The following is a 26,245-nucleotide window of genomic DNA, read 5'->3' on the forward strand; positions in this document are numbered from 1 at the left end:
AATATGCACTTAAACGAAAGGCTAGTAATGAGATTGTCCAGATTATGACATTAGAGCAGAAAAATGAAATTTCATTATCATGTTGGCACTGTACATCCCTTTCCATTATCAAATCTTTGTGAAAAATCCTGGAGAAATATGATTCTGAAGCAGTAAATTAGAGATGCTAAATAAAGCAGCAGCTACAATGAAAAGAGGCTAGATGAATTCTTGATAGCTACATAGAAAATTGCTTTCTCATTTCATGGAAGAATCTCTTTAGGATTCAAAGAAGGTGTTTGTCATCAGTTGGAAAATATTGTTTGTTAATAATAGCCCTTGTGGTAAGGAGGACTCCTTGAGACAGTGAGCAACTGAATGATTACAGGTAAAAATGAACATTGGCTAACAACTGGGAGTGATTGCTACAAAGTCAACCTGCTGAAAAGTGCTATGTAGTACATTATACAGTCTCAGAGGTATCTCCTAGTGTAAAAGGAGGCCCGGAGGCATGGTACATTGGGGAAACCAAGCAAAGGTTACGACAATGGATGAATGGGCACCACACAACAATCAACAGACAGGAGTGTTCCCTCCCAGTTGGGGAACACTTCAGTGGTCCAGGACATTCAGCCTCGGACCTTCGCGTGACCATCCTCCAAGGTGGACTTCGGGACAGGCAGCAGAGGAAAGTGGTCGAGCAGAGGCTGATAGCTAAGTTCGGTACCCATAGGAAGGGCCTCAACCGGAACCTTGGGTTCATGTCACGTTTCAGGTGATCACTACACACACACACACACACACACACACTTTCTCACACTCACAACCCCCACCCCAGACAGACAGACAGACAGACAGACACACACACACACACACACACACACATATACACACACACACACACAGACAAAGACCCACATGCACACATATATTTTGTGGGGTGAATTTGTACTTGCAGGGTTACATTGCACTTTGCTCAAAAACTGCATACATTCATGTAGAACTCGGAGCTCAAAAGCTGCTTGAATTTATGTAAACTCTGTTATCTCACTTTTTAGATTAGAATCAATCTAAACATCAGGTCATAGACAGAGAACATAGGGGACTAACACTTTCAACATATTGTCTAGCTATCACCATTGTTAACAGCTAACCCGAGAATGCAACTTTTAAAAAAAGGTTTTGTGATTTACACATGAATGAAGTGAAACTATCACTGTATTCTAACAGATGAAAGGCTTAACAGACAATCAATTTTTCAATGTATAATTTCAGTTACATCGCACTGCAAATTTTTGCTATAAATTCTGTCTTACGATCGAGCCCTCCACAATCACCTGATGAAGGAGTGTTGCTCCGAAAACTAGTGTGCTTCCAATTAAACCTGTTGGAATATAACCTGGTGTTGTGTGATTTTTAACTTTGTAAAAGGAGGGTTAGACTTTATGATGTCAAGTGAGAGCTCACCAAAATTGGCAACAGTTGTATGTCGTCATTTTTACACAATAAACATGGATGAAGAATTGATATTGTGTTCATTTCTGAGACTTGCTCTCTGAAGCTGAAGGATAATCCCAATATTTTCCCCAGAGGCTGGAACTTTCCCTGATTGCTGCTATAGCTTTGGTAGAAAAGTGACTCTGCATACATTGCATTTACTGCCAATCCTCTGCCGATAATCTCAATTTATACTTGACAAGTGGTGCACATCATTATTTCATCTTCCCCTCCATTTTCATACATGCTTTCATTTTACACTACCATGGCTCAAAAGGCCCTTTCTTTCCAATTTTGTGATATGGTCTAATTACTGAGTTTCTGCCTTGAGTAATTCAACATCTGTACAGAAAACCGTGGCATTCATTCTTAAATCCATACTAAAACAAGCATTGGATAGCACCCTTTTCTCCTGTGTTGAGCTTGGAAGTAAGCAAGACTCTTAACTAGGCAGGGTTTCTGTCACACCTAGACCCTTCCAGTTTCCCACTTCAGCCAGAATTAAGTTTGGACTGGGAAGGTCCATGTGGGACAATCCTGCCCTGCTGCACTTAGTTAAGGACTACTAAAGGGCCTCTGACTGCCGGCATGGTGATGAAGCGAGCTGCATGTTGGACCCTCACCATGTGCGTTCCCGATAGCTACTACTCTATGGCAGCATTTCACCTGAAGTGACCCCTTAATCAAAAGCAATTGATGCTTGATTGAATAATTGACATCAGGCATTGGGAAATCCCTAAGAGACACCCTACTACCCTTGTTTATGACCCTCTCCCTTCCACCCCTCCATCACCCCCAAATGGAGAATATCCAAAATCACTCACTTTTGTGCTGAGATCCTGAGACTCAAAGGGTGTTCTTCCACCAGCAGCTACAACCTCTTCCACAGTGCTACTAAGTGTGACATCTGGCAACCTCTGATTGGCTGACAGCTTTCACTGGGTGAGACTTCCAGTCTTGGAGGCCTTTATTCTGGGGCATGGTTCTACAGTGTCCTAGAGGTGTAGAGTCATAGCCATCGAGGTAGTCAGCATGGAAATAAACCCTTTGGTCCAACTTGTCCATGCCGACCAGATATCCTAAATTAATCTAGTCCCATTTGCCAGCACTTAGCCCATATCCCTCTAAACCCTTCCTATTCATATACCCATCCAGATGCCTTTTAAATGTTATAATTGTACCAGCCTCCAGTATAGGTTTCTTCCCAGCCCTCCATTCAGCAAGCCTCCACTCAACAAAATTTCACCTCATGTGCCAGGAAGTGAAACTTGTAGCTCCTCGACACATTTATTTGATGGTAATTCATCATTTGTGTGCAGTTGGAGAACTAGAATTAATCTGATACTTCACAGCTAAGAAAAACAAAGTTTATGTTAATGCAGCACTTGAGTGTGTTGTCAGAATATCTGAAAGCACGTCACAGGCTGTAGGTAGCGGAATGTCCCTTAAAATTAAATAACAGCTCTTTTGGGACATTGAAAGCAATATTGGTCAATTGAATGGCATGTTGGGAAAATTGGCCAACTGAACACTGAGCTGGGAATTGGATCAGACCAGGCAGACAGGTAGGCAAACTGGTTAGCTTGATTGATTTTATCGAATGTGTGTTAATGAGACAGTGGAACTGAAATATTAAGCCAAGAAGCTTGTGTTGTTCACTGTCAGGCCAGACAGATACTAAGCCATTCACTTTGATTGAGTATTGAATAGGTTGCTTATAAGACAATGTTGCAAGATTTCAAGTGGAACTGAGGAAGGGCCAGTGGATCTGAAACGTTAATTTTGATTTCTCTTCACAGATGCAGCCAAACCTGCTGAGCTTTTCCAGCAAATTGTGTTTTTTGTTTCTGATTTACAGCATCTGCAGTTCTTTTGGTTTTTACATTGTTACAGCAAACTAATGCAAAGCTACTATACTTGGAAATGACCAAGATAATTAATTATAAGAAGCCACACAAACCAGAGGGGTCTCACACATACTTCAGAGAACATCAAGACCAAGAAGCAGGAACTTTAGGAGCAGGAAGAACAGCCTCAATCCCAGTTTGACCAGATGCAATTGGGGTAGTATACACTTTTTAGCATTTTGCACTCCAAAAGCAGATTTTAAATTAGTGTGTGGGCATAGACATTTAAGAACTGTAAGGTTACTTGGGATATTAAATGGAATGACTGGTTTTGTAAAGTTGTATGTATATTTCTATTTTGTGTTTCAACGATAATAAATCATGTCTCATGGTAAACCACATCTCATTATTAGTGTTTAAAATGAGTCCCACTAAGTAAGCAAGTAGATCAGACATTATGAAAGTAGAAAACAATGAAATCTCAGGATGGAGATAACTGTGACAGAAGATTTCGCCAAGCAGAGTCCAACACAGATTAAATGAAAGGATCTATTTTTGGTGGTGTGGGTGTGTATTAGCTAGAACTAGGAGAGCTTCCTTAATCTGCAGTTGCTTCTAGGCAGGCTCTTGTTCCAAAAGACAATTTAAAAAATCCATTAACAGGTCATGGATAGTGCCAGTATTCATGGAAAATTGCATGCCTTGCTTGATCACTTCAGAGGGGAGTTGAGCCCACAGCATTGCTGTGTGTCCACAGTCACATATAGACTGGACTGGTTGAGAATGTCAGATTTCTATCCCTAAAGAATATTAATGCATTTGCAAATGTCTAACAGAGACTTTACAATTCTAGTTTTTACTGAAATGTTACTTCAGATTAAGCACTGAATTTGAATTCCCCAACTAAAGAGAGAGGATTTGACACTGATTACTGCATCTTTAATATGTCCACTATTACTAATTTAGCAACATAACAGTGACCACTTTACCCCTCGAGGTATTTTTTGACAGTTCAGAATTCTGTTAGTACTGTACTGAAATGTCAGACTAGATAATGTAATCTAGTGGATCTCCAGTGCTACAAACATTATTTTATTAGAAGTTCATACCATTTTAGTCAGGAGTGCAGTTATGTAGAGGAGAGAAATGTTAATTTACAGAATGTATTCCATCATTACCATATCTTCTTACATCACAAAAAATGTATCTTATAGTGATAGAGAGGCAACATCCATCTGGATCCTAAAAATAGCAGGTTCCAGTTGACTCCCCATATGGTGGACTGTTTAGTAAATTTATGACAAATACTTAACTGCATCCTGTTTCAGAAAATCTCAGAACAAAACTAAGGACCTCATATATGAATGAAGATACTTCACTGATCTTGATGTGATCCGCTTGCCATAACCCCAGTTCCTTTCCTATCCTTTCTGAACGCTTTGTACCCATAAATATTTAACATGCATTCATACCCATCCTTGAGCAAAATCTGTTCTCATACACCATCATATTGCCACCTGGCAATCTGACATCCAGTCTTATTTACTGCACTCAATACTTACACATACAAGCACAATAATCCTAATCTGTATTTAGTTACTTTTTCACTGACTCTACCTATTAACTTAACACTCTCTATGATGATGCTATCTGTCTGTTTAAGTATGCTGTGATTTCTGCTATCTTTCTCCAGTATTCTCTCTTCCATTATTGAAAAGAAGCCTTACGCATATTTAAGGCTGAGGCAGATAAAGAAGGGGAATGAAGGGCCTGGAGAAAAGGCAGAAAAGTGAACATGAGGAAGGTTAGATCAGTCATGATCCTATTGAATAGCAGAGCAGGTTTGAGAGGCCAAACAGTCACCTCCAATTCCTGTTTATTAAGGTCTAAGCACACTTCTTAAATTGTACATGGGCTAAATTGGCACTTGTAAAAATGAAAAAAGATGGATGCAGGTCTCCTTATGTTTTGAAGAATAATTTCTGGTTTGTTTCCTTGTTGCATGATTGACATAGTTTACCATATTTAAATGTCCTGTCTTCAATTGTGCCTTTTTTCCAAATTAGGGTGCAGATGACATAATGCAGCACATAGTTCATTTTGATACCAAATACTCATGTCATAAATTTTGGATGAACTACCTTAGTCCTAGAGTCATGGAGATGTACAGCACAGAAACAGACCTTTCAGTCCAATTCATCCACACCGATCAGATATCCTAACCCAATCTAGTCCCACCTGGCAGCACCTGACCCATGTCCCACTAAACCTTTCCTATTCAAATACCCATCCAGGTGCCTTTTAAATGTTGCAATTGTACTAGCCTCCACCACTTCCTTTGGCAGCTCATTCCATACATGTTCCACCCCCTGTGTGAAAAAATTGCTCCTCAGGTCTCTTTTATATCTTTCCCCTCTCATCCTACACCTATGCCCTCTACTTCTGGACTTCCCCAACCCCAGGGAAAAGACGTTGTCCATTTATCCTATCCATGTTCCTCATGATTTTATAAACCTATATATAGTCACCCCTCAGCCTCCGACCTCCAGGGAAAACAACCCCAGCCTATTCAACCTCTCCTATAGCTCAAATCCTGGTAAATCTTTTCTGAACCTTTTCAAGTTTCACAATATCCTAAAAAGCTAAGTTGTGCTGTGTCCTGAAGTTGACCAAATAAGTGAATTTCTACTGTTACACAAGTTTGACACTGATGCAACTACAGCTTTTGTTAAATTTTATTCAGATTTCAGAGATCTTTGTGGGTATTGCACAAACAATGGCTTGATTTAGTAGCCCATTAAAAGAGGAGTAATTAGTGTAGAATCAATAGATAGTCAGTGAACCTACAACCATTCAGTGCTTTGAAGGACAGGCATTAACACTCCAGCATTACAGTGCACCTTTTTATTGGGTAAGGATGAAAACTCAGAAACGGATTCAGTTAAATTTGGGTGAAACAAAATCAATTCAACTTTTGGACTTTGGCAATTAATCAATTTCTCCAAAGTAGAAAGTCAAGTCAATACCAACTAAAAAAAAACCAAATAATTCAGCTTTGATTACCAAGTGTAAAAGCTCCAAAATCTAGTCCTTTATTCAATTTACAGACAGTCCCTCAACAGATCGTCTCATGCGTGACTGTGTTCAATTGAACCCAATTGATTTTCATTGCTGCTTCTCAGACTATAAATAGTAACTGAACAACACAAAAAAGCCATGCGTTGAGTGACAAATCAATATGTGGAATCTTCTGTTTGCTATCACAGCTTTTTTTCCTAATGTTTTGACCCTCTTCCCCGTGCAGAACTTTGGCTCAGAGATGGCCGGATGTGTGCCTTCCCATCACTGACTGGTGAACAGGTTTCTTGCCACCAACCCATTCTCATTCCATTATAGCAAGCTGGTTAGAGGGCAGATTAGTTGTCTTCCCCTCAAGCAACAGCCCGTTTCTGGCCGTCAAGGCGCTGATTATCATAGACGAGTTGGAATCGGCCTGTCGAACCCCTAGGCAAAAGGAAGATGGCAGTGGCCTGAATTTGACCTTCTAGTGGCAGATTGGGAGCTGCTTCCACCCTCATTCCCCACACCCACCAACTGGGCCACATCTGTGGCTTGAACGTGCCCCATGAAATTCTCTGACCATCCACTATGGTGGCATGGCTTCTATAACAACATTGTAATTTGGAATTGTTAATCTTGTAGTGTAGGCATTTAAATGGATGTGCCTTCTCTCTTCCTTACCAGTACCTGCAGGCTGTAGTTTCTTCCTTGCTGGAATATCTTCGGTTGACCCTCTGGCTTTGGAAGCCTAATTGGATGGTTGGAGTAGATGCTGGCTGCTAATTGGCCAATTCAAATTAAGTGACTGCTGGCAACTCAGTGGCAGAATGGGAGTTGAATTTGACGCTGAGATCCAACTTCTAATGCGAAACCTTCAGTCTCTAGGCATTAGTTTATTCTGTATTTCAGTTCCCTCAGTCCTTAAAAGGAATCTGCAATTAACAAGTTACCTTTTAATTATTTTAACTCTATTAAGGTGGAGTGAGCAGGAGCTGGCTGCATCTGAAATACATGGGCCTTGAAGGAACACTGCTTGTCTCTCTCTCTTAATTGTCTCTTTCACCCCTGCTGCCCTCTCTTTAAGATGTTAGTGCCTCCTAGAGCTGCTGAGCTGCTTCTGAGACTGTGGTTAATGCCCACAGCTTTCTGGTCATAAAGCAATGAGGCCAGCAGACAGAAATCCATGGCCTTAGGCTGCATGCAAGATCCACTGGGATCCAACCCTGATTCATATGGCAGTGATAACATTGCTGAACTAGTAATCCAGAGACCCAGCCTCATGGTGTGGGGACGTGAGTCCAAATCCCTCTTGAATTGAGTCTCTTTGCATGCCACATTTTCAATTCACTTTAAATCCAATGGAGACAAATTTTTAATCAGTAAGAGAATCAAGGGTTATGGGGTAAAGGCAGGAAAGTAGAGTTGACAGTTATCAGGTCTCAATGAATTGTATTGCTACATCATATGGTTCTATGGTTTCATGGTAAAAGTCAAAGGTGGTGAAAGAGAAAGAGAGGTAAAATGGGTTTAAGTTAAGATGTGGAAAGGAGAAATTGGGTCCTCTCAGCTGAGAACAAAGCAAACACAACAAGGCTGTTGGGAGAGAGGGGAATAAGAAAAAATAGAGGACAAACGTTATGTGGCCTGGTTCTGAAGTCATGGAATTCAATGTCGAGTCCTCAAGGCTGTTAAGTGCTTACATGGAAAATGAGGTGTTCTACCTCAAGCTTGGGTTGTGCTTCATTGGAAAAATGCAGCAGACCCTGGGCTGAAATGTTAACACGAGAGAAAGGAGGTTTTATTGAAAAGGCAAGCAACTTGAAGCTCGGAATTGGACATGCTGAAGGGGAAATCCTCAGTTGAGGATAAAGGAGGTCAAAGGAGACAGTGGAAAGTGGAGGCACCAGAACACATGCAATGGAGATAGAGAAACCAGGAGGATGGAATCGAATCCTTGCAGGAAGCTGTGTGTGTGGAAGCAACTGTGGGAATTGGTGAGTTTGTAATGGATGTTGGTGAGCAACCTACCCTCAGAAATGGAAACAAAGAAATCAAAGAAGAGAAGGGAAGAGTCAGAGATGGACTAGGTGAAGATGAGAGAAAGATAAATGTTGGAAACAACACAGAAGATTTTTTCCAGTTCTAGGTGAGTGCAGGATGCAGCACCAATATGTTATTGATGCATCAGAGGATGAATTGTGGTTTTGGGAGCACAGGTTCAAGGAATATTCTTTATTACCCCAAAGAGACAAGCACATACCCATGGCTCCACCTTTGACTTGGAGAAAGTGAGACATGATAAAGGAGAAGTTGTTCAAAGTGAGACCAAACTTATTTTGGTGAAGGAGGGAAGTGACAGATGGAGACTGTGGAAGCCTCTTTTCAAAGAAGAAGGGAGGAATCTCAGAGCTTCCTGACATGGAATGATGTGTAGAAGGATTGCACATCCATGGTGAAGAGGTGGTAACTAGGACCAGAAAACTGAAAATTGTGTTTGTGATTTATGAGAGACCTGAACAAAAAGCTCTGGGTTGAATCTTACCATATTTTACCAAAGTGTCATTTTTGCCGAGTTTCATGAAGGGCTTCTCTTTGCGAAACCTAAAGCGTTCTTTCATCATATTGTTCTATACTAACCTTATTAACTGGTCTCACGTGCCTATAATGTTTCTCTCGTTCAATGCTAGCCCGATTCTCCCATTCTCAATTACCAGGTTATTTGTTACTGCCAAGATACCCTGTGATTCCTGGTGCCTGTGCCATCTTTATAAAAAAAGGCCATTTTGTACCCAGTCAAGTGCTGTCAGTCCCAAACTGCTCTGTACGATTCATGGCATTCACCCCAGATATGACAGACAAAGGAAATTGACGTCATACTTTGCAGATAGGCACTCAGAGGTTTTGATGGACAGGGTAGCAGGGAGAAATGCTATTCTCTTGCCCTAGGACTGGCACAGGACACAATAACAATACCAAACCCTTCCAGTCTGGTCTGTGGTTATCACCCACCCTGATGAAAGGCTTCTGCCTGAAACGTCGATTTTCCTGCTCCTCGGATGCTGCCCGACCTGCTGTGCTTTTCCAGCACCATTCTGATCTAAATTGTGGTTATTAACCACCCAGGTCAGTGAGGTCACAACTGTCTGGAGAATTGCCCTGTAGTGTTGGAAGAAAGCCGTTGAATTCCTGAACTCTGTCAGCATAAATGCAACTATCGTTTCTTTGAAACCTCACACTTACTCTGTCTCTGCTACTGTACTCACCTCCCACCTGATACTCCTGCTGTATCACTCTCACTGTTCCTTGCAACATGTTCCCCACACCCTCTCGCTCACCCAATCACCTCCAGCACCACTAACCCTGTGTGGCCTCTGCACTGCCTCTTCCCTCACTATTTTTCACCAGCCTGTGCCAGCAGTAACACTCTTGCTACCCACTTTCCTCTCACTTAATCCTTCCCTTCTCTAATTCCAAGGAAAGTGGCCCATAATAGGACCATAAGAACCAAGATGGGTGATGGGGTTGCCTGACGTGTGGTTCATCATTCTCTATGAAGGCAGGGACCTGATCCTGACCACATCCCAAATATCTGACTGACTGTGTGGAAGGCCCTGGTCAGATTTCAGAGGCTGCACTTGACTTACTGTGCAATGGGTGTCTCCCTGGAATTTGCTGAGGACTAGTCCCTTTCAACTTTGAGGCAAGGCTGTTTGCTTATGGGACATGATATGGGATTGATGTAACAATTTACCGTACAGGAACATGTCCCCCAATGTGACTGATCACTGATGTCCAACAGGATCAAGCTGCCTGGCTATGTGACTGTGTTAATCTGCAAAGCAATGCAGCAGTACTGTGAGCCTTTAAGCTTTGGCTGAGGAGGAAAGTGCAAATAGCAAGGCAAGGCATAGCAGAGGTACTGTGAGCATCCAGGTAGGTGCTAAGTGAGTGAGTGAGTGCTAAGAGAACAAGCGAGCAGCTTAGAGGTGCAAACTGGTCCGATACATGACGTGGGTTCCTGCCCTGCATCCAAAGTATTCTTGCAGCAGCATTGCAATGAGAGGTGTTGGAGCACTCTGAAGTACAGAAGTGGAAGTGTGGAAGCAAACTGAAGGTGGTTCGGGCATGGGCCACGTTGATATGGAGTGGTTGATGGTATGCCTTGGTTCTCAGCATCTGTGTTTGGGGGGCATGCAACTGCTGACCATAGATTGTGTCCTAAAATATTTGTGCCAAGTGCCCAGGGTGGAGGTCCAGAGGAGCAAGCAGTAAGTCAGATTTACAATCTCCATTAATGACTTGGATGAAGGAGCAAAAGTAATGTATCTAACTTTGATGACAATTCAAATCTAGATAGAAAGGTAAGCTCAAGGAAACGGTCGAGTGAAGTGAGTGGAAACCAGATTGCAGATGGGATATAAATTAGGGAAGTGGCAAGTTATCACATTGGTTGTAAGAATAGAAAAGCAGAATATCTTTCAAAGGAAACTTGTAAGTATTGATATTCATGGAGACTTAGGTGTGCATGTACAAGAATGAAGAAAATCAGAATGCAGATGCACAAAGCAGTGAAGCAGACAAGTGGCATGTTGGCCTTTTTTGCAATGGGTTTGCTGTACTAGAAGAAGCCTTGTTAAAATTATCTTGTTTTGGAGAGACCACGTCTAGAGTACTGCATGCAGTTCAGTTCTCCACATTTTTGAGAGGATGGATTTGCCTTAGAGACAAACAATGAACAGTCACTAAACTGGTCCATTGGGTGAGGACACTGTCCTGTGATAATAGGGTGTGTAAATTGGGCCTATTCTTTGTAGTTTCAAACAATGAGAACTTTTTGAAACATACAAGATTTGGAAAGGGATTGATAGGTTAGATGCTGAATGATAATTTCCTCAAGTTGGTGTTTTTAAAGAACAGGGTGATAGGTCTAATATAAAGAGATAATTAGTTAGAACTAAAATAAGGAAAAATTGCTTCACTCAGAGGGTTGTAAATTTGTAGAAACCTGTGTCCCAGGCTTGGATAGATACATTTTTGATTTCTCAGGGATTCAAGGGATGGGAGAATAGGCAGGAGGTGGCATTGATCTCCAAATCAGCCATGATTGCATTGAAAGGTGAAGCAAGCTTGATGGGCCATATTGTCTGCTCCTGCTTCTATCTTGTGTACTTATGTTTCTGAGAAGTCATAAATGGTGCTGAACATTGTGCAATCATCAGTGGACATCCCCTTATGATGGAAGAAGGGTCATTAATGTAGGTGCTGAAGGTGTGTGGGCCTAGGACACTACTCTGAAGAACTTTTGTAGCTAGATCCTGGGATTGAGATGATTGACCTCCAAAGGTCACCAATATCTTTCTTTGTGCAAGATGTGATTCTAACCAGAAAAAAGTTTTCTCCCTGATTTCCAATTACAGTAATGTCCCTGGTATCTGGATTGCAAGCATCTGGAATTCTCATGCAACCAGCATCTGAAGTTCAAAAGGGAATTCCGGATGCTTGAGGTCGGGATAATGGAAATTTTACTGGCATTAGCAATTGGAAGGGAATAATGCTTTATTAAAGCTTGTTTGATTTATCAATAAAGTCAGAATCACTTATCACTGCCAGGTATACAGGTATTTGTGGGCAGACCTAATCTTCATTATTAAAATAAACATTTAGCCTGTGGTAGAACAGGTCAAGTTCTCCCAGGTGCCACTAATATTTGCATACAACTGGCAGATTCATATAACTGGAATCCCCCAACCTCACTCCTGCTTGTGCGGGATACCAGGAAGATTACTGCATTTCAGTTTACCCCGGAGCTCCTTGTTACCACACTTGGTTAACTGCTGCCTTGATATCAAGGGCAGTCACTCTCACCTCACCTCTCGAGTTTAACTCCTTTGTACCTTTGGACAATGAGCTCAGGAGCTATGTATCCTGGCAGAATCCAAAGTATGTGTCAATGAATAGTTTATCGCTGTATAAATGTAATGATAGGACCAGCTATGATCACTTAGCTGTCAACCTAGAGTAGACTGACAGGGCTGGGTCAGATTTGTCCTGCTTTCTGTGGACAGAACGTAGTCTGAGGCAATTTTCCATATTGCTGGGTAAATGTCAGTGTTGAAGCTGTACAATTTGGCCAGGGGTCCAGACTGAAATATATGCCTTCAGTATTACCGCAGGAATGCTGTCAGAACCCATTGTCTTTGCAGGAACATGTGCTTTCAGCCATTCCTTGATAAGGTGTGGCTCAAGACTGGCATACGTAATGTCTTTGAAAAACAACTGTTGTATATTTAATTATGAGAGGAAATTACGATTAACAAGTTTGATATAATTAGGATGTATTCATTACAATGTCTATAGATGTAACTGTATCTGTATATGTAACTGGCCATGATTGAATGAGGGGGATTGAATATTAAAGATGCAGAAAAAAAGTGAGTTCACAGCATTCAGAATTGTTAGTGTGTAACAAAAATGCAAGCATTTTTGGCTGAAACCAAGGAAGCCAAATTTGGGTTCATGGTTGTAACTTCTGCCGTTGCATTACTAACCCCAGCAAACCTGTCATCCTCTCCTAAATGTAAAAAAAATTGCTGAATTTGCCACATTATTAAAAATTATGCTTATGTGGAAAGTTAGTATCACTAATTCATTCATAAGGATGCTGTTAATTATTGTTCTAGTGACTGGGGGGGGTGGGGGATTCACAGAAATTTAAATTCAAATTTACTTAGTTTCTTTGGTATACTTTCTATTTTCTGTTTTACCTTCTGTGGATATACTACTTGATGAAATCTCTCAAATGTTATGCAGTGTTCCCTAGACCACCATCAAACATGAACTCCCTCTCTTTTATTAAGATTGCTGAGGAGCATTAATGTAGAAATTCCAGTTCGTTTTCATATGCTTGCCAAGCATGTACTGATTTTTGCTCCAACACCACCCTATCTTGGCTTAGTGCTCATGTAAATATAATATACACAAATGTAGTGTGAGCGTGTTTAATGAAATGTTTAAAATTTAATGTTTTTGCTTGAACATCTGCACTTTTTCACTCTCATTGTATTCCTACCCCACAGATTTGTGGGGCAGATAAATATTTTTTAATCCTCAAAGCACAAGAGCTAGCAGTTACATATTTGTGGTTAGACCATGGTTAGATCCTCCTCAATTAAACCATTGTTTAACAAAACTATTGTGCATATACTTTCCTACTGATCCATTATGGTCCAGACATGCAGTTATTATAGAGTAGCAGTACATGTTTCTGGTAGACTATTGAGGTTTTACATAAAATGCATTAAAAAAAGGTCATAGTTTCAAATGTATCAGATACATATTTGGAGGCAGAAGTAAGAGCCACACAGTGAGCATATGGGATTATAATTAAATATGAGATATTTGCTGTTTCTAACATTTCTTCCTTCCTAACTACATCATGCAATATCCTCAACAAAAGTAAACCTATGATGGGATCTGGAAAATGGCTATATTAAAATGGAACAGCTGTCTTGGACACAATCCCAGGGCTGAGACAGCTTTATAAATTATAGAAGCTTTGGATTCTTAATTTAGGATGTCATGTGAAGCCTTGAATGTGTCATAGTGTTGGAACACATTTTATTGAAATAAGCATTTTCTGAACTATGAGAAACACCAGCCTACTCATTTTCTAACCCCAACTGTATTACTCTAATGGAACTAATCACAGAATTTACCACACATAATTCAACAAATACAGCCTGTTGGATTGCAATGGGAGGATACTCACATCCATGCACAAATGGATATTGAAGAGAATGAATGAAATATTCATAAGCAAACAGACATTCTATGGAATGTATTTCATAGGACATCATGCAAATACCATAATACCGGTGCTTTATTGCATAAAAACATGCACTGATGGCTTGCTCAGCATTAGAAATTATCTGGAAGGGAATATCCAACCTAAATTAACCCCAAGAGAGGATACTTCTTAGGAAACCCAGAACTGTCCTACAGGTGCAATAAATGCTTATTATTTGCATCTTATTGATGTGTTTATTTAAATTAGTTTTCATTTTATATTTTAGCATAATAGGAATCAGGGTCTGTTATACTACTGCAATTTATTGTTAAGCTGCTAACACAATTTAGTTATAGATGCAAATGTAATAATAAACCCATCATATAAAACAGCTGAGGATGTATTGCTTCAAGAGTTCTGGAATTTGTTAGAAATGCATAAATGTACGTGTACAGAACAGGTATTATTTTCTACCAAGTCTGAAACAAGAAGATCCTTTCTCCAGGTATTTTATGCAGTGCTTGCTATGTCTAAAATCCGATGTTGTCAATACCCTTATTTTTGGTAAGTGTACCTCCCAATATGGTATTCTGTTCTTGCCATTGACAAATTTCAAGTATAATCCCAATCACTATGCAATTGCTTCCTGCTCAACTATAATCGGGTGAGACAGAATGGTGAGGTCAGTGGACGAGTAATCCGAGACCCAGGCTAATGCACTGGGGCCTGGGTTTCAATGGAAATTAGTGATACATCCTGGAATTCAGATCTAATCTCAGTATGGTGCCATGTAACTTCCACCAATTTAATAAAATCCAATTTGGTTCACTTTAGGATAGAAAGTCTACTATCCTTACCTGGTCTGGCCGATATGTAACTCCAGGTCAATAGCAATATGGTTGATTCTTAGCTGCCTTGCGAAATGGCCTGGCAGGATTTTCCATTCAAGGACAATTGGGGATGGCTAACAATGGCTGGTTCTATTAGCACTCTCCATATACCAGGAAAGAGTAACAAAAGGCAAAGGGAACGAGGAAGAATTAATACAAATCCCAGGAATGAATAGCTACTGCTGCAAAATGGAGTCTTGGTCAATAGATCTGATCTGGGTAGAGTCATACAGATGTACAGCATGGAAACAGACCCTTCGATCCAAAACTGTCCATGCCGGCCAGATATCCCAACCCAATCTAGTCCCACTTGCCAGCACCCAGTCCACATCCCTCCAAACCCTTCCAACTCATATAACCATCCAAATGCCTCTTAAATGTTGCAACTGTACCAGCCTCCACCACTTCCTCTGGCAGCTCATTCCATACACGTACCACCCACTGAGTGAAAACGTTGCCCTGTAGGTCTCTTTTATATCTTTCCCCTCTCACCCTAAACCAATGCCCTCTAGTTCTGGACTCCCCCACCCCAGGCAAAAGACTTTGTCTATTTATCCTATCCATGCCCCTCATAAGTTTGTAAATCTCTATAAGGTCACCCCTCAGCCTCTGACCCTCCAGGGAAAACAGCCCCAGCCTATTCAACCTCTCCTTTTAGCTCAAATCCTCCAACCCTAGCAACGTCCTTGTAAATCTTTTATGAACACTTTCAAGTTTCACAACACCTTTGTGATAGGAAGGAGACCAAAATTGTATGCAATATTCCAACAGTAGACTAACCAATGTCCTGTACAGCCGCAACATGACCTCCCAACTCCTTTATTCAATACTCTGACCAACAAAGGAAAGCATACCAAACACCTTCTTCACTGTCCTATCTACCTGCGACTCCACTTTCAAGGAGCTATGAACCTGCACTCCAAGATCTCTTTGTTCAGCAACACTCACAAAGAGAGTGTATAAGTGTATTATACACCATTAAGTGTATAAGTCCTTACCATTAAGTGTATAAGTCCTGCTAAGTTTTGCTTTCCCAAACTGCAGCACCTCACATTTATCTGAATTAAACTCCATTTGCCACTTCTCAGCCCATTGGCCCACCTGGTCCAAATCCTGTTGTAATCTGAGGTAACCCTCTTCGCTGTCCACTACACCTCCAATTTTGGTATCAACTGCAAACTTACTAACTGTACCTCTTATGTAAATGACAAAAAGTAGAGGGCCCAGCATCGATCCTTGTGGCATTCCACTGGTCACAGGCCTCCAGTCTGAAAAACAACCCTCCACCACCACCCTCTGTCTTCTACCTTTGAGCCAGTTCTGTATCCAAATGGCTGGTTCTCCCTATATTCCATGAGATCTAACCTTGCTAATCAGTCTCCCTGGGGAACCTTGTCGAACGCCTTACTGAAGTCCATATAGATCACATCTACTGCTCTGCCCTCATCAAACTTCTTTGTTACTTCTTCAAAAAACTCAATCAAGATTGAAAGACATGATTTCCCACACACAAAGCCATGTTGACTACCTCGAATCAGCCCTTGCCTTTCCAAATACATGTGCATCCTGTACCTCAGGATTTCCTCCAACAACTTGCCCACCACCGAGGTCAGGCTCACCGGTCTATAGTTCCCTGGCTTGTTCTTACCGCCCTTCTTAAACACTGGCACCAAGTTTGCCAATCTCCAGTCTTCCAGCACCTCACCTGTGACTATCGATGATACAAATATCTCAGCATAAGCCCAGCAATCACTTCTCTAGCTTCCCAGAGTTCTCGGGTACACCTGATCACATCCTGGGGATTTATCCACCTTTAACCATTTCAAGACATCCAGCACATCCTCCTCTGTAATCTGGACATTTTGCAAGATGTCACCATTTATTTCCCTACAATCTATATCTTCCATATCCTTTTCCACAGTAAATACCGATGCAAAATATTCATTTAGTATCTCCCCCATTTTCTGTGGCTCCACACAAAGGCCAACTTGCTGATCTTTGAGGGGCCCTATTCTCTCCCTGGTTACCATTTTGTGAATGTGGTGCTCTCCACCATTATTTCCCTCCTGAAACTCACTGTCAAAGACCACACAAAAGAAATGTTCACTTGTACCAGGTCTCAGCAGAGTGCAAACTGACTTTGCAATGTTAGCAAATAACACCTTCAGAAGAGGAGGAGACTTTTTAAAAAAATCTGAGATCAATTCCTATTTTGACACATGCTCAACACCATATCACCAGCTCAACAGCAGTGGTCCTTGACTTTCATCCATCAAAAATAGTAGACAGCACTCAACCAAATCTACACAGAGCAGAAACAGTGGGATTGCCATCCTCATTTGTGGATGAAGGGATGGTCTGAAGTTTAATCATGGGCAGGAGTCCCATACCATGGAATACAACAGATTAATCTGCCTAAGATCAGCAGTATGAGGTAACGTATTACCCCCCTTGGCATCTCAGGATATCATCAAATGGATTTCCAAAAGGTACCATAATAAAAGGTCCTCCCACCATTAAAGACAGTAGCAGTATATAACTTGTCATAATTGTAATGAGGTCAGCCAGCTGGACCTCATGGAATATGAGTTCACTGAAATGGAACTGTTAATCGGGTCCAATGAGGGAGCCCTGACTGACATATAAAAAGGGTGAGTGGCAGAGATACTGACACTCTGGTGCCTGACTTTGTATGAGGCAGTACTATAGTCAAAGACTGTTCATGTGTAAATAAAGGTTGACTTGGTGATGGGACACTGACCTATGTACAGCTATTTTAGCCTGTACCCAGGCATTATGGTTATACTCTTATAGTGGCCAAAATGCTCTGATTTATGTCAGCATTGCTCAGCAAATCTAAACTTAACCAGTCAGATTCTTCTGATTTGTTTAGTAATTTTCAGGCATATTGTTTGCTGTTTATTTACTCCAAAACAATTATATGTTTGCAAATTAACTAATAATTTAAGTCAAGATGAGGTTTAACTGAGGGTCAAACAAATTCCAGAAGAGCAGAATATTACACTTAGAATCATACAGTGCAACTAGACACCATTCAAGAGAGTGAGTCTGCACTGACCCTCCAAAGAGCATCCCATACAGACCCACCACCCCTCCACTTGCCTCTACTATCCCTGTAACCCTACATTTCCCATGGCTAATCCACCTAGCCTACATATCCCTGGACACTTCGGGGCTACTAAGCTTGGCCACCTTATCTGCACAGCTTTGGACTGTGGGAGGAACCTGGAGCACCCAGAGGAAAACCATGCAGACATGGGGAGAGCATGTGAACTCCATGATGTGGAGGTGCCGGTGTTGGACTAGAGTGGACAAAGTTAAAAATCACACAATACCAGGTTATAGTCCAATAGGTTTCTTTGAACGTTCAAGCTTTAAGAGTGCTGCTCCACCATCAGGCAGCTAGTGGGGCAGGATCACAGGACACAGAATTTATAGTAAACGATCAAAGTGTCATACAACTAATGTGATGTATTATGAGGTTTGGTCAATAAATTGCATCAGTTGTATGGCACTTTGATCTTTTACTATAAATTCTGTGTCCTATGATCCTGCTGCACTAGCTACCTGATGAAGGAGCAACGCTCTGAAAGCTTGTATGTTCAAATAAATCTGTTGGACTATAACCTGGTGTTGTGTGATTTTTAACTATGTAAACTCCACGCAGCCAGTCACCCAAGACTGGAATCAAACCTGGGTCCCTGGCGCTATGAGACAGTATTGTTAGCCACCGTACTACCGTGATGCCCATTGTTATTCGTAAAGTAGAGAAAATCAAAATCTTCTCCATCCATTCTTGACAGAGCTGCTCATTGATGGTTTGTTTCTTGGAGAAATCTATTTTTAATCAATTGCTCAGATATGTAATGACACACTTTTGGAGCAGGGAGGAGAAAGTGAGTACTGCAGATGCTAGAGATCAGAGTCGAGAGTATGATGCTGGAAAAGCACAGCAGGTCAGGCAGCATCTGAGGAGCAGGAGAATTGATGTTTTGGGTATAAGCCCTTCATGAGGATTCTCATTCTCCTCAGATGCTGCCTGACGTGCTGTGCTTCTCCAGCACCACACTCACAGCACTTCTGTAGCAGCTGGTTCTTGAACCCAGGCTTTCAGGCCTGGAGGAGGGATACTACCACTGCACCGAAAGAGCCCTCGATGTTGTTGCTTGTATCCAGAAATGAGATGCACTAGAACATTGAGAGCAGAGCCTCATCATTCTTTTCATTAAAGTCAACCGGTCCTCCACTTTTAGCACTTGGTGACCAGCCAAAATGTACTGTCGACTGATATTCATTGTTTAAAATCCACCCACATATTTCACTACTTGCTATATGAAATATCAAAAAGATCCACAATGATAATTAAGATTGCGTCTGTTTTCTATTGCTCATCATGCATCTTGTGGTACCTCGTAACTCAACTAGCACGCACTGTGTCACAGTACATTGCTAACAAAGAAACAGTGAACCATTTCATTAAATAATCAAATTACTGTAACAAGTAAAGATTTTCATTTTGCTTTACCCAATTTATATACGTGACAGTGTAATTGGTTTCAATGCAAATCATTTAAAGTAAAAAATATAAAAACTGCTAAATCACAATTCTTCTCTGTTGGGTGGTGCAATCAGATTGGTCAGTGTATGCAATGAAACTAAATATGAGGCAGGACCCTATGCTGGGGCCTCAACTTTGCACAATATACATCAATAACCTCGATGAGGCTTGGCAGCTAAATTTGCAGGTGACACAGGAAAGTATATTGTGAAGAAGATAGAAGGATATAGACAGAATGAGTTAGTGGTCAAAAAACCTGGTATATGGGTTATACTGTGTGAATAAAGGGAAGTTGTTCATTGTGGCAAGGTGCAGGAATCACAAACAGTCACTGCTACAGCACCTACTTAAGAAAGATGATGACAGTCTATCCTTTATTGCAAGAGGAATTAAACATAAAATAAGAACATTATGCTTGAGTTATGCAGGGCATTGGTGAGATCATTTCTTGAATACCATGTGCAGTTTTGATCTCTTTATTTATGAAGGAATGTCAATGAAAGACTTACAAGGATGTTGCCAAGGTTGCAGTGTTTGAGCTATAGGGAGAGGCTGAGGCTATTTTCCTTGGCGTGTCGGAGGCTGAGGGGTGACCTTACAGGCGTTTATAAAATCATGAGGGGAACAGATAAGGTGAATAGCCAAGGTCTTTTCCTTGGGGTGAGGGAGTCCCAACTAGAGGGCATAGGTTTAAGGTGAGAGGGAAAAGATGTAAATGGGACCTAAGGGACAACTTTTTCACACAGAAAGTGGTGCACATATGGAATGAGCTGCAGAGGAAGTGGTGGAGGCTGGTACAATTACATTTAAAAGGCATCTGGAAGGGTATATGAAGAGGAAGGATTTAGAGGGATATATGTCAAATGCTGGAAAATGAGACTAGATTTATTTGGGATATCTGGTCAGCATGGGTGAGTTGGACCGAAGAGTCTGTTTCCGTGCTGTACATTTCTATGACTCTATGTTGCAGGTGGTTCAGAGGAGATTTAATCAATTGATACTTGGAATGACTGGGTAGTCAATGGGGATAGGTTGGACAGAATGAATTTATTTCCACTGCAGTTTGGAAGAGTGAGGGTGATTTAAAGTTCATCAGATACTGAATGGTTTTGAAAAAATGAACATGGAAATGATGTTCTCTTTTGTGTTTCTGTTCACAACTTGGATCCACTGCTTTAAAATCAGGGGTTGGCTTTTTAGGATAGAGATGAGGGAATTCTTTTCTCTCCGAGGTTATAAGGCAGTGGAAGGGCATCATTGAATATTTTTAAGGTGGATAAATTCTTGTTAGACAAAAGAATCAAGGGTTATCAGAGGTAGTTGGGAATGAGGAATTTAAAACACAAACAGCCATAAACCTTTTGAATGATGATGGAGTTGTCTCAAGTGGCTATATGGCTTACCTCTGCATTTATTTAATATGTATCTACTTTCAGCCACTTTCCTAGATATATGTCTACTCCAAGGCTAGAGGTAATAATGAGCTATGAAAACCTCAGTATCCAAATATGTGCAAATTTTATGGAGATAGAAAACAAATAATGCCGTCCTTTGTCAATATTGATGAACCTATTTACAGGATTACATATTAAAACTATGTAAATTTGTTCTAATTTCCCAGAGACCGGTAGCAGAAATTTGGTAAGCCTTGACAGTCGAAGAGTCCTCCTTGAGGTTACTTAACAGTTACAGAGGAATTGGATGTGAGCCCAAAAGGTTGGACTTCAGAGGACTCCTTTAACCTTTAAATGACGACAGTTCTGAGCTCCAGGCAAGAAGCCTGCTGGTTTTATCCCATTTACTTAGATCACATTAAATAGAGAATCTAAACTGTCTCTATCAAATTCTATAATAGAGTAAGGTTACATTAGGAATCATCTTGATCTATTCAAACAGCAACTAGAAACTATTACCACATGAAGCATGTAAGGAATCTCTGTGATCATAAAACATTGCAGGCCTGACAGGTGCCAAAGGTGCCTCTAACAGGAAATAAACCCAAATTATTACTTCAAAGTAAACCAAAAGAAGTAGCACAGGTATTGGGGATATGAGTAGGAATTGATGAAAGATAAATCTGAAACAAATATCAGGAGGAACTGCCAGGCAGGCTCGCTACTGGAGTTGATCAAGGCACATTGAGATGCACTAACAGGACTTAAAACACAAGGAGACACAATCTTTGATTATCTAAGTGCCTGACAATTGAGAAGTAGATTCATTCATTACTTAAAATTTTGCAATAAACAGTTCTTCAGTTAAGTTAAAAATATTGTGTCTATGTGGTCAATTATGCATTAGTAGATTGAAATAAGGAAAAGCAATTTATTGTTGGTCCTTGTTCTTTATTTGTATAGATGGAATTTCCCACATCTCATCTCTTGTGAAGTAGGATTGCTCCTCCACTGAACTGAGAATTCAAATGCAAGTGTTCTTAATAAGCTGAACAAGAACCTACATCAGCTGAAAATAGGCACAAGTCTGCTATAGTCAATGCCCCACTGGTAGAAACCAAATAATAATTCATCCTAGAAGAGCTGATTATCATTATAAAAACAGTTCTGTTGCCCCCCTCCCCAGGAAGAATTGATACGTGTTACATCTAATTATTGGATTCTATTCCTTGGAATGGAAGGTTACAGTTCCATGCTTCTAGCGAAACATAGCCTTGGTATTTAAATGATCCTGCCTCCAGGATTTGCGATGAAGTCACTGGCTGACCAAAGCAGCACGCAAAGGTCAGGCTACACCACTCCTGCCCTCTCACAGACTGCACAGAGATTTTAGATCTAAAGTCTAAAATAAGATTTGATACCACAATGACATCTCCCCTCAGTAACTGGTTATAATGTGGAGCTTGCTATCGCACATCTTCCATTCCAGAAAACCTGGTGGTGAATGATAGTATTGGAATAGTCTTTACAGCATTTAATTACAGAGCTATGCTTAATAAACGCATGGTTTCTAAGTAGTTTCAGTCTTCTGCTACATGTGGGAATAGAAGTGAATCTCCAGTTAATGACCACCTCATGCAATTAACACCTTGGAGTGGTTGACATGATAACACCGGTGTATTTAAGGTGAAACTATAACAGTCCAATCGGGAGAAAAGGCGGGAAGGATATTCTGATCAGGTTAGATGAAGCAGGAGGGATGCTGGCTTGCATCGCACATGGACACCAGTATGGACCATCGGGCCTTCTGCCCATTCTATGTAATTATATGTGAATAAAATCATTACAGATTTTACAATAACATTTTCAGCTTCAGATTTTTTTGCATTAACTGAAAGGCTTGGCAAACAGTTGGGACTTGAATTCCAACTGACTTATTTAGCAAATTATAATACATATTAAGAAATTGTGTTCTGTCATTACTGTTCCAACAAACAATAATCATGAGAGGTTTATCAGTGAATGATAAACCTATGAAGGTAGCTTCTTTGATAGTTAGAAAAGCAACTTGCCTGTCATTCATCAAGAACATACTGCTCCTGAAAGGTTGGTTAAAAGATTTAAGGATATAAACTTCAATTCAGCAACAGAAAGTGCTATAACTAATGTGCACTTTTTATATCTCCTGCATGGTCTATCAGATTTTTAAAGATTATTTTAGAAATTAATAACCAGTTACCAGAACAGAAGTCAGGCAAATCTAAAGCTATGTAATGCCCTGTAATGCCCTTAACCCTACTGTTATCTTTTTCATTCTCGGTTGAAACCATCTATTCAACTGTCTTTACCGCATCCATTTCTCTAGCCCATCAAGTCAAGGTTCTTCAAGGGCATCCCACACCATCCTAGCCCTGAGTTTGTGATGCCCTGCTCAAATTGCTCCATGGCTCTTTTCCCATCTTGTAATGTCCTCCAGCCTTCCAACAGGCCAAGGATTCTGGATGCACCCAAATCTGCCCTCTTGTTCTTCAGCAGTCAAGCTCTAAAATCTGCCATTTATGTTTGTATAGCTGTTTAGCTGCTTTAAGACACTCCTTAAAACCAATTTGATTGACCAAACTTTTAACCATCCATCCAACCTCTTGTTAACATCAATCTCATTTTTTGCCTCATTCAAGAGTGAGGGAATAAAATTCGGAGCAGCATTTGTTCAGTGGAAAGTGGGTAGATGCAACATGGTCAGAGATGTCATTAAACACGTCCAGAGCAGGTGGGACTTGAACTCAGATTTCCTAGTCCAGAGGCAGGGACACTACCACTGCACCTCAAGAGGTCCAGATTAGCTCTTGCTAATTGCAGTGATGTTGCTAATGTGATTCTAAGGGCAATTAGAATCCATCAGAACTGTAACTTGCAGAAAACTAGTTGAATTCAGTGGAGGTTGATTTAAACCAGACAGGTAACCATGGCCTGACACTAAGAAACCCTTACATGGCTAAGCAAATGAAAGATAATTTGGGAATTCACCAACCAATTAACAGCTATGATGGACTCAAATAATTAATCAGCCTCCTTAAGAAGGCGATGCATGAACATTTTCATAAACTGTATCCTGGATGTAAACCTCTGAAGAGGTCCATTACAAGACAGGATTGATGTATGAATGGGAGAGTCCTGGTGAAACAATCAGGAAACTCTCAGGCAAGGGTCATTGCTAAATGACTTCCAGTCATCTCTAGTCAACCATGTTAAGGGCTAAGTGTGTGATTTAACTGAAAGCATGTTTAACATTCTCAATAAGGATGTTTCTTTTGTGTGAAATTGTGTCAATTTTAATTCTTGGTCTCCAGTCCTAAGAAAGAAGTAAAATTACTCATGTTCATCTATGAGACACATTTAGCTATGTTTCTCTATGTTCAAAATCTGATGCAGATGAACCTTATTGTTGGGTATGGTCACTGACTGTTCAGGATATGTTTGTGTCTTTTGAAGGATGCCAGGTGGGACCCACACAGATAAAATCAAAATTGTGTCATATAATTTCTTAAGTGGCATCCTCCACATTCTTGGTGACACATGTATATTGATAGAATAGCAGTGAAATGTCATAAAATGACAGATGCTATTTCTGCACAGGGGAAATAAACACAGCTGGGACTACAGTCTATTACTTCAATTACCAAAACAATAAGGAAGATCAATTGAATTTAAATTGCATCCATCATTCCATGTTTTGTTCCCATTAACATCCTGTATAGCTATATGGAGACAGATTCATCAGCTGATCTGTAAACAATATTAGAACTATAATGTCGTAATAAGTCATAGAAGCAGATGCAATCGTTCAAGTTGCACATAAATAATACAGTTAGGATTTTAGTTTGACGAGAACAGGACAGCAATGCTTCTAATTTGCAATACTGATGTCTCAAAACAGAAATTTAAAATTAATCATGCCATTTTATAATAAATTATTGGCCAGATTATTTTGTACATGTATGGAGTTGAGCTTTATCGTTTAGCAGGTAATTGACCAAGCATGAATACAACAACCATAGTATTTTTAAAAAGATGCCCTGGAAATCTGAAGCTAAACACAAAAAAAGCATGAGTCTGTGAACATCTTGTAAGTATTAATTTATTATTATGGGAGTATATGGTATGTCAGGATGAAGTAGGTCAAGGTGGGGAATAGCTGGACAGCTGTATACAGATTATTGAAGATTTTGCACGTTGAACTCTTTGGAGCCCTGGGGAAGTTCTGGTCAATCTGTGTTGCATTTCTTCGATGGCCAACAAAGCCATTCTGAGATAAGTTGTAGAAAATGGTCCCATTATATTCTTGCCATTTAGATATACTGTTTAGGGTTGTACCTTCCACAATGCAGTCTATATTCGCAGCGGAGGGGAACTGACATTAATTCTGCTCTGGAGTGCCTCAGCGTTTTTCACATGATTAAATAGCTCTCTGTTCACATATGAAAGCATGAGGGTTGCAGTGAATCCTGAGGTATGGTCAGGCAGAAGTTCAAAGTCCCTATTGTTACCTTGTCATAGTCCCATTTTTAAAGGGCACTCTTTCCCTGTAAACCAGAAGCATTGCCCAGATCTTGGGAGTGGAGCTAAGCATTCTGACCTTTCAGAGGGGAGAGAGAACGATTGCCCATGTGCACAGAGACATGATTTCACAGTTTTCTCTGGAACAGCATTTTCTCAATGAACTACATAGTCATTTTACAGGGAGAAGCATCCAGATAAGGGAATATACATATTAATTGAGTGACTGTTACAATCAATGAGTATCAATTGTAAAATCTAAGCCATCTGCTGTTACACAATGAATGTTCTTAACCTTGTTAACTGGCTTCACATAATGAATACTTTTCACCATGTTAACTGACCTTGCATACTGAATGCTTCCAATATTGTTTAGTTTCCAATGACTGCTTTTCCACCTTATTAACTCATTACCCTTGCCTCCAGCACCCCCCTGTTAACTGTAAGTTCTTATCTGATCTGAGTCATGCTCAGCTGAATCTTCTGTTTCACAAAACTCAGAACCTAATTCTTTTCCTACTTGCTCATACCCGTACATATTCTCAGTTCCTCTTTTTATCATTTCATGATAACCACCGAGATGGCACTACCAGTTTTCATAAGACTCTGACAGCCAGTATTTAAACAAATTATTGACACACAGCATGATTATAATT

The sequence above is a fragment of the Hemiscyllium ocellatum genome, chromosome 6, assembly GCF_020745735.1.
Source record: "Hemiscyllium ocellatum isolate sHemOce1 chromosome 6, sHemOce1.pat.X.cur, whole genome shotgun sequence".
In the NCBI taxonomy this organism is placed as follows: domain Eukaryota; kingdom Metazoa; phylum Chordata; class Chondrichthyes; order Orectolobiformes; family Hemiscylliidae; genus Hemiscyllium; species Hemiscyllium ocellatum.